At 34.5% G+C, this 10,758-nt stretch overlaps 1 long non-coding RNA gene across 3 annotated transcripts; it reads left to right on the top strand.

The window, feature by feature from the left end:
* Positions 1-5,438: 5,438 nt before the first annotated feature.
* LOC131544481 (uncharacterized) lies at positions 5,439-9,254 on the top strand. 3 transcript variants are annotated; one of them, XR_009272147.1, is made up of 6 exons: positions 5,439-5,670; positions 6,140-6,263; positions 6,971-7,043; positions 7,133-7,318; positions 8,669-8,798; positions 9,056-9,254. It is a non-coding gene; the product is annotated as an uncharacterized LOC131544481 (long non-coding RNA). The 3 variants fall into 3 exon arrangements; XR_009272146.1 differs by having other exon boundaries at positions 6,497-7,043; XR_009272145.1 differs by having other exon boundaries at positions 6,140-7,043.
* Positions 9,255-10,758: the final 1,504 nt, after the last annotated feature.

The raw sequence follows: 10,758 nt of genomic DNA, 5'->3' as shown, positions 1-10,758 counted from the left end.
ATTCAACTTTATCATCACAGGAATAAATAAAAATGATAAAATATATTTCAACAGAAAAGAGTTTTTAAATTGTAATAACCTTTCACAATATTACTGTAAACTTACTGTATTTGTGTTTCAATAGATGCAGCCTATTTGTTCAAATACAATAAATAAACAAATAAAATAAATAAATAGAAAGTGTGACTGGCAGTGTAAAAGTGTCATGCTTTGTCAACAAGATTATGTTTATAGAAACAGGTTACATAAAGTTTCTATTTTTCTGTCATACGAATTCCCACACATTGTTGTAATTGGCGAATCTTTATACAGTAGCTACATTTCTAGTCTAAAACCATCTTAATTTTTGTCACCTTATATGCCATAGAATGCCCTTGACTAACATATTACTAATAAAGGTTTGCAAGCTTCAGCAGCACGTTTTTCTATTGCACATTATAGTCCAAGGCTCTTGTTATTTTATGAGTGCTTTTTTTACACACAACTTAGAAAACAATTCCTCTGGGACACATGCTATAGAGATAAATTACAACTTATGTGCTACCAAAGTTCCGCTCGCTGCTTCTGCATACCCGACACAGCTGCTGTTCCAGGACATGATTTTATGAAGCAACATAGGTGGACTATGTGATTACAGAGTCGTAATTAACAGAAGGATCTAAAAAGTTGTCACAAACCCATTACATTTCACCGTAGTGAGCAAACAAAACAGTTAGCAAGTCCACAGGCTATGAGACATTTGAATACACAGGTAAACAAATCGACTTGGGATTAATGGTAAAGTAAGATTTAAATTCTGTTTCAAATAGGCTTTTTATGCACACATTAGATTTAATGTTTTATGAACATCAGACTATTGGAACCATCTGGTTTTACAACTGCAGTGTCACTAACATCATGCTTTCAATTTTTAGAGGGACGGTCGAGGTAAATGCAGCTGTGACTGTAATATCTGTTCTAGCTTTTACAATGATAGCACGCCATTCATATATTTCTCTCTGGAGTCATTTTAAAAGAGTACATTGTGTCAGAAAGCAGTTTCAATGCAAATGGGGCCTCGGTGGGATGAATAGCACAGATGCAGGAATCAGACGCGCTGCTGTGATTGTCACATAGCTAAAGATTACCATCCTGTCTGAGTCATAAAAAATACCCACGGTCTTACAATCCGGCAAAACTTTATCTGTTGAAAACCTCCCTTTTTTCACCCACAGCCAGACCTTGTTATGCATACCTATGCATAGCCATTGTTAACATCCCAGTACATGATGCAAATTCACAGTGGAGCTGCTAGCATGTATTTCATCTTTACAATTGCAGGTATTCACTTTGTCACTGGAAATTATAGCGTATCGAACACTAGAAGGAGAAAAGGAGGAAAGAGAGGGAAGAAAGGGAATTCAGTGTGTGTTTGAATGTGAGTTATGGTTGTTTTGTTATAGCAGCTTAGAGTAATCCCCAGCAACAAAGCTTCTTGTTTCTCTCATCTACCAAAAATCAAGACTAACATCTTTGATTCTGATAAGACCAGGTTTTTCCAAGTATGCCAACGTGACCTCATAAGAATTCATAGGTTTTTGATGTAAAGTGTGGTTCTAGAATATGCATTTTAATTTGTATGCAGAGACATTGAAACATGCATTATTAACATATTGACAGCATCTAAACAACACATGAAAAACTTTAGAGATGTAATGTTTAAAACCCATTTAGGTCATAGTATATTGAAACTATCAAGTAGACTTCATAGTATTTAATATGTGTCACGCCCATGGACTGTCAGTGTGTTTGTTTTCCTCCCCATGTGCTCCCTGCAGTGACCTATAGTTTTTCCCTAGTCTAATTAGTCATTCCGTTCACCTGTGTTTCCCCAATTAGTGAGTTGAGTTGTGTATATATAGTGCTTTCTGTTCAGGGTCTAACGTCAATCCATGTTGCTATGTGTGGTCTTGTGTGTCCCATTTTGGATTCTTAAAGACTGTTGTTTAGGTTTCATCCGTGTCTCCTCGCTCCTACACAGTAGCTAAAGTGACAATATGCTTTAATATTTTTGTTTAAAGGAATCACATTTATTTAACCTATTTACCTAATTTGACATAAGTTTCATTATGTAGGATCATGTCAGATCTATGATGCCATGTTTAGATGTTTCCATCATTTACCCAAGCCTAACCTCTAACATGGTAAAAATTTATGAAATTTCATTTTTAAAAATCATTTGTTCATTACGACTACTTTTTATTTTATTTGCTGCAGGACAGCTGCAGCTAGAAAAAATGACAAATGTAATAGTTTTATTTGTTTGTTAATTTCCAAGTCTTCCAAAGCCATAATGTAACTCTTTATGTATAAGAATAATAATCTTCACCCACTGTTACAATCAAATGTTGCATTCATTTAAATGTACAGTATAAATTAAGTTATTTAATATATATTAATTTAAATCATATTAAAATTATTAAATTTAATGTCTTGAAATTAATTTATAGAAAATAATGTTATTAATATAAAATTCTTGATTAATTTGATGTGTCCTTGCGAAATAAAAATATACATTTCTTAAAGAAAGAAAGAAATTGTACCTAAATTTTTTGAAAGGTAGCGAATATAATTGTTAAAAGCACTAACAGAAATTCATTTAAATTACAATTAGTTATAAATTCTTAAAGTGTCATGAAACCATAAAACACATTTTTTGAGATGTTAACACATCTGAACAGGTTGCACATCAGTATGGGTTTAGTCCCCCTCAGCTAGGGGTGGGCGATATGGCAAAAATATCAATTTTTTTTTTAGAAATATCACGATTCACAATATTATCACAATTCTTTGTCATGTTGGATTTTCTATTTTGCAAGCTGTTTGAGCAGTACAGCCAAACTAATTTCCCTATTATAAAGACAAAGCCTTTCAAGGTAACAAAATATTAAAAAGTATGGCGGATATTTAGGCCAAAGTGGGTGAAGATAAAAATCGTTGTCATTATTTTATCTTTGTTATTAAAAAATTAGAGCAAAGATACACATTACAAATACACATAATATACAAATAAAATAAACAGTGTTTTATTTGCAGGTAGTCTACAATAGGTGTATTTAGCAGGAGCATTCAATAAATTGAATGAACAAGTATAAAAATAAAACACTATATAGATTGATTCCTATTAAAGCAACTGTATTAAAGTTTTTCAGTCAAGAGTAGTGAGTGATTTTTCTCTTTGTGTTTGGTGTTTTATTAACATTAAAGGAATAATTCACCCCAAAATTAAAATAGGCTGTTTGATTTGTATACCTTCATTTACTCACTCAAAAGTTGTTTTAAACCTGAATGAGTTTCTTCTGCTGAAAATAAATGCTATTTTGAAGAATGTGGAAAACCAAACAGTTGCTGGTCTACAGTGACTTCCATAGTATTTTTTTTTCCTACTGTTAAAGTCAATGTGGACCAGCAACTGTTTGGTTATCCACATTCTTCAAAATATCTTATTTTGTGTTCAGCACAAGAAAGAAATTAATACAGGTTTTGGACAACATGTGAGTGAGTAAATAATGACAGAATTACAATTTTAGGGTGAACTATCCCTTTAATTACAGTCGGCAGCATGTTTAGTACTGCCCCTTTAAGACCAGCACGCATCTAATATACAGGCACGCATGCGTTTCTCTCAGCTGTTTACCTTCATTTTAGACATAACCAACTGAGTCTATACACAAACCTGGTGTGTTTTGACAGTATTAGCACAAAACATAACTTAGTCCAGTATCAGGCGCTGTTTGACGGGCTTTTTAGAGCACGCGCTTTGGGTGTATGTGCTCAGAAAAGGCACTGGTCAGAACAGCACACGAATGAAACGTTTAACCAGTAAGTCTTTGAAGCAGATGCAGATAATGTACTTTTGGTGACTGCAAATAAGTGCAGTGTCCCGTGAGAGTAACTCTACTGCTGAGTTAACACTGATCTGAATGTATGTGGCGTTGTATAGTATATAGAGACGGCGGCGCCAGAACAGCTGATAGAATGCGCGCTGAAGTACGATACTACGATATTTCTTCAAAAAAGCAAATCGTGGAGACATTTTTATAGTCCACGAACAAAAATCGTCATATCGAACACCTCTACCCTAGGCAGAAATCGCAGACCGGGGGCACCGGACCGCAAGGGCACTTTACCGTCGAACCTCAAAGGGGCACAGATTCGGCTACATGAGGAGCTTAAAATATCATCGTGTTGTGATGTTGGATGCAAGAATCGATGTAGTACAGGCTCCAATTTGAAATTTTAACGCATACCTGCTGCCACTCCCAGACAAAAAAAACCGACGACAGCTATGTTTAAACGCGATAAAACGAGCGGACTGGACAGAAACTATTGTCAGAAATGCTCGCGTTTGCAGCGCACACTTCTTCTCAGAAAAGGATAAATAAAGTATTGTCTTTTGTTGTTATGGATTATGGTTTGTGTTACGTGTCTAAAGATTTCTTATGCATCTCACAACTATGAAATAATGTCTGTGTGCATGTGTGTAAAACGGCAAACTGACGATTTATATGCTTAATCATCTGTAATATATATTGTTGTGATTGATAGCGGCTGGACTTTCTAAGAACTTAGTAAGAAAGAATAATCAAATACAGAAAGTTCAAAATTAATTTATGGAATTTTTATTTCTAGAAACCACATCTTCCTTTAAATGTACTGTATGTAAAGTATTGTAAATTTAACTTACATAATTTACAGGATGTATATACTTTAAAATAACTATTTGGCCATGATACATACATCTTCAAATAATATATCATCACATTGAATGTTTAACTTTTTGTATTTTGGCCCAGTTCACTCTCACGTAACGTTAGCTGTAAAAATAGCTTGCTAAAGTTGAAATATATGTACATCTTCATGACTAGATAGACACAGGTGAGTTTCTCTTTACTACTCATTAGGTTTCTCTAACATTATATGCGACTCGAGTCACTCAATCGGAGGTAACGTTAACATTAATCCTGTCAGATCGTCCATCCATGAGCAGAGGGCCGGCCAATCTGACTTTGTCCGTTAAAGTTAACTTATTTAAATAACAATAATGGTCCTGCACAGTGAGTGACCTTACATATGCAGGTAAAATCGGATTTTCTCCAGCCATTGTTAAAAAAAAACCCAAGGTAAACAAACTTCATAGCTAGCGGTAGTGAAGCAGTCAACGCAATCGTTCTGCCTCCAGCTAAGCCCCGCCTACAGAAAAACGTCACATTGTTTACTAACAGAAAGAGGGTCTTATGGGCCTGGTTAAATATTTATTTATTTATTTAATTTTTTGTAATGTAGACTTCCTATTAAATATTCGTACAAAAATGTTTTTTGTACAAAAATAAAAAAAATTGCCACGTGTGATCTTCCTTCGCGCCAAAGGTCGTTGTCCTGACAACGAGTCTCGCGAGCAGCTGATTACTTGTCTTTTCAGTAGTGTCTACTGCAGGATGGATATACAAGTATAACATATGTTTTGGTTTGATATTTTTCATATGTGAACTATCACAATTAAAGCACAAAGACATAAAATTACACCCCGAGACCATTCACAAGTGTGACAACAGAGAAGAAACGCTTTCCGGAAGAAAAGTTCTTCAGGCGAGCAGGAGCGTTTACTTTGTCGACTCATCCAGTTTAGCGGTGAGTATAATGTCTAATGTCCTCATATATCTTCAGTTTTAATTTTAGAGAGATGTAAAAAGACTTGACGGATATCTTATGAGAGGAAACGCCGCTTCAGTGCTGATCTGTAGCGCACGCGGGTCAGTGCACAGAACTGAAGTCTGAGAGGAAGACAAAACAACTGGTTTAATGCTGTTTTACTACACTTTTACTATAATAAAACAAATTACAATTCCATTATAAAATGTCAAAATCTAATCTAATAAAACATCAACATCTCAATGCAACTATAGTTGCAACCCTGTGTATAGATGCATTTAATTCTGCTATGGCTCAGCAATTTGTTATATGCAGATCTGTAGAAATCAGTCATGTCATTGTCCAGCTCAGTTCAGTTCTCATTCCAATAGCATCAGCACATCATTTACAATAATGGAATAAACAAAATTGCATTTAATATTCTGTTTATTTGTTTGTTTGTTTCTAGGAGAGCATCATCCCCTAATTGACATGTGGGAAAAAAATCATTGAAAGTTGTTCAGCGTACAGTGTACCAGAGGAAGCATTAGGAAAGAGAAGACAGGACGTGAAAAGGTGCTCAACAGATGTTGGTGAGACTTTATTTCTGCAAATGCATTAAAGGTCACTCACATTCTAGTTAGCCATAAATGTAAACCTGATTTTAGATCGTATTTAAATGAGATTAATAACTCCAGCTACTTGTAGGCCTACAGTTCTGTATATTTCACACTAAATAAATTGTGATGAAGCCTGAATAATAATCACACCATGTTCATTTGTTGGTCAGAGGAGAACTGATCCCTAAACTATACTTTCTCCCAAGGGTTTTTTTCCTTTCTCCATGTCACCTGATGGAGTTTGGGTTCCTTGCCACTGTCGACTTTTGGCTTGCTTATTTGGGGACACATAATATTCAGCAATATTGTTGATCTGACTCCACTGACACTATTGGATAAGGACTGAACTGAGCTAGATGATGACACCACTGTTTTCTGCACAACTGCTATGTAGATGCATTGGAACACTGATCAGTCAACACTGATTTCAACTGAACAATGATACTTTTTACTGTTTAGAGCTGCTTCACAGCAGAAGTGAATTTTGTTTGCATCATTATTTATATTTTTATCACTGTAAAGTAATTAAAATATATCTGACGATATTTAGTACTGGATATACACAAAAATAGAATAAATCAGGATTTATTTTTTCACAGCACTGTACACCAGTATTTATGTTTAGTGTGACATTAATGTGTGGAAATGAAATTTTTTTAGTGTGTGATTGCTATTTTCAGGAAAATGCACTGGTAACAACTAAAATAAAGAAGACCAAAAATATAATTCAACAGAACAAGCACTCAAATAATGGTGAGCAGTAATCTACTTTATTTATTTTATCTTTTATTAACTATTATCTTTATAGTTTATAATACATAATAACTGCTATTGTATTTCAGAAACTAAGACCTGTGGGAGTGCTGGAGAAATCAAGTGTACCAAGTCCTCTGTCTCCTCAGCCATGGAAGAGATCTTCAGACATGAAGAGATTGAGGAGTTAAATGAAGTCAAAGAGCTAAAAGAAGATCTACAATATTAGTGCCAATTCGGCATGAAAACAGAGAGAGAGCTGAGGCAGTGGAAAGGTAAAGAAATCTAGTTATAACAGCAATTATTCTCAATGCTTAACATCAGCTCTCAACAGTTTGCTTGAGGACTCTTTGATTCTCTCTGATTGACTGGAAGGTGTGCATTAAAACAATGAATGCATTAGATATAATCAGTTCAATCACCATTCTAAAGTAATGTGCTGCTTTTACTGTAGCACACACATACAGTCAGAAAGCTAGATCTAATGACCTGTAACCAAACAAACTAATGAAAATGAACTTGGTTTTACCCTTCCAGTCACTAGTTCACCCAAAAATGAAAATTCTGTCATTAATTACTCACCCTCATGTTGTTCCAAACCCGTAATACCTTTGTTTATCTTCAAAACACAAATTAAGATATTTTTGATGGCATCTGAGAACTTTCTGACCTCTCTATAGGCAGCAACGCAACTTACACATTTAAGTTCCAGAACAATAGGAAAGACATTGTGAAAGTAATCCATGTGACCAGTGGTTTAACCTCAGTTTTGTCTTCTGTCGCATGAACACAACACTCATCTGTTGTGATGCTCTCATGAATGCACATTACAGATCAATATTTTTTGTAAATAAGTGGTAAAGTAGTTTAGGTTTTTTTTTTGGACGCAAACGCTTCATAAAATTGAGTTAAAACAACTGGAGTCACATTAATTACTTTAACGATGTCTTTCATACCATTCTGGAACTTGAATGTGTAAGTTGCATTGCTGTCTATGTAGGGTCAGAAAGCTCTCTGATTTCTTTAAAAATGTCTTTGTTTGTGTTCCAAAGAGGAAAGAAGGTCTTACGGGTGTGAAACCACACAAGGGTGACTAATTAATGACAGAATTTTCATTTTTGGGTTACTTATTTTCCACCATAATTTGCAAATAAATTCTTTAAAAATCCTACAATGTGATTTTCTGGATTTTTTTTCCTCATTTTGTCTCTCATAGTTGAGGTATACCTATGATGAAAATTACAGGCCTCTCTCATCTTTTTAAGTGGGAGAACTTGCACAATTGGTGGCTGACTAAATACTTTTTTGCCCCACTGTATATTGTTATCGTGATATAAAATTAGTCATATCGTGATATAAGATTTTGGTCATATCGCCCACCCCTAGGTTACACACAGTATTAAATGAAGGGGGCACAATAACTGTGGAACACATATTCTATGTACTGTATTCTAATAGTATATTTACATATATTTGTACATTATATATTTTTTCTATTATTATTATTTATTTTTTTAATTTAAGGTTAGAATTTTGAATGAAAAACCAAAATGATAGAGAGGGCAAATAATTGTGGAGGACTCTGTACAGTATTTAAACATGATTGTGTCTATGCTTTTTTCCAGAAATGCATGTTATTGTGTAGTTGCATTGACTATCAGTGGAGGGACAGAAAGCTCTGAGATTTCATTATAAAGATCTTCATTTGTGTTCTGAAGATGAACAAAAGACTTGCGGGTTTTGAACGAAATGAGGGTGAGTAATTAATGATAGAATTTTAATTTTTGGGTGAACCAACCTTTTAACTTCTGTTACCTGGAGTGTTCAAAGACATTGTTAATGCAGACTAATATGCCATAAGAAATGAACTGGGAGTAGTATGAATACTTTTCACAAACACTTGGTGACATCACAATTCCAGATTTATTTTAAGCATACTAAATATGCCTGTTGCTGTGGTGAAAAGTGTAACTGAAACTTGAGAATTTCTGAGTTTTTGTTTGTTTTTCCAGACTACATCAAAAATAGTGTTTAAACAGTCATAAGAACCATGCAGAACAATGAGGATAACCTCTTCAAAAAATGAAACCTGCCTGAATAATGTGCATGATTGCGTGATTTGTAAGTAAACACTAAGTACATTTAGTGTAACTCACAGCCTGTTATTTTAAGTTTAAAGAAAAGTAAAATAATTTATTGTTGCATTGCTGTTTGAGACATTCACTGTTGTTTTGTACCTTAATTTATTATATTGCAGTTGTGTGCAAATAAAATTTGTTATTCTGAATATTCTTGTTGCATTTCAGTGTTATTGTACAGCATTTTACTAGTATTGCACTTCGATTGTATTGAATTGTACTTCAGTTGTATTATATATTGCAGTACTACTGCAGATTTATTGCAGTATAATTGTAGTACTACTTCAGCTTTATTGCAGTAATACGGCGGTTCTATTGCAGTTGTTTGTTAGTAATACTACAGCTCTACTGCAGTAGTATTGCAGTTGTATTTCAATAGTACATCAGATGTATTGCAGTAAAACGGCAATGCTGTTTTTTCGTGTCCAAAAAAACTGCATTTTTCTACATGTAACAAACTGCAGTATTAGTTTTTAAAAAACTGCAGTATTATTTTTAAAAACTGCAGTAATTTTTTGTAAGGGGTGTGTTGTAGGTCTGTGTTTTATTGGTTGTTGTCTGCCCTCCTCCCACTTTTCCACAGTTTTACACGCTTCTTTTTCAGATCCAAGGTGTGAAAGACCAGTGCTGAAACAGTGGGGTTTCATGACACTTTACAGTTTTTCTCGATTGCTAACACACTATAAATGATTCATTTAGCCCAGTTTTCCAAACCATTCAGACCTGCTTTCACACACGCTCCAATTTGCTCAGTATTTTCTGCAAAACTCTACACAAGAACATTTTGCACAGGTTTAACCATGTTCTCATTTAGAAAACACAAACACACAATATAACTACCTCAAGAATCACAAAATGAACACAGATAGCACACATTTATCCGTGTGTGAATTTTCAGTAGCAAAACTGATGACACGGCAGTCAGAATCTCAGGATGATATAAAGAAGAGCACAGGTGATTATGTGTTTTGGAAAATGAATCCTGGTAATGGGTTACAAAGAGGAATAGGAGGAGAAAAGAAAAATGAAGGGGACTAGGTCAAAGGTCATTTGTTGCTGATGAAATATGTCGTTGAGCATGTTCCTCTGCATGGAATGATCATAAGGAAAGCTGGCCTGCAGGATCATCTACAGAGTTTTACACTACTTACACATTACAATTACACTACATAGTAGCAGTACTTCAGATGAGATAACTTTCACTGTTTTTGTACTGTAAATACTGTAGCACACACCCTCAAACTCGTAACTGTTGAATTGATTTGTAGCCAAGTACTTCTTACTGTAAATGTATTTGTGCAGAACTGAGAGTCGACTGTCTAGGGGAGGCAGAGAAAGTCTTTTCTCAGAAGATTAAGAAACTGCTATAGTATAACAAATAAGGATATTACCAATACTGTAATGCAACTTGTAAGAGGATGCAGTATTTATTTATTTCTTTATTTGTTTGTTTATTGCTCTACAGTAACTGACAGTATATTCCGATGTGTTTACTGTATATTCTGTTGTTTGGTTTTTGTACTTTTTTCTTCTAGTGCTTTTCATCTACTGTAAGATAACTTTACAGTAGTGTAATG

Source organism: Onychostoma macrolepis, chromosome 01, assembly GCF_012432095.1.
Source record: "Onychostoma macrolepis isolate SWU-2019 chromosome 01, ASM1243209v1, whole genome shotgun sequence".
NCBI classification, from domain to species: domain Eukaryota; kingdom Metazoa; phylum Chordata; class Actinopteri; order Cypriniformes; family Cyprinidae; genus Onychostoma; species Onychostoma macrolepis.
Note: the sequence above shows the minus strand (reverse complement) of the source record. Positions and strands in the feature narration are given on the sequence as shown.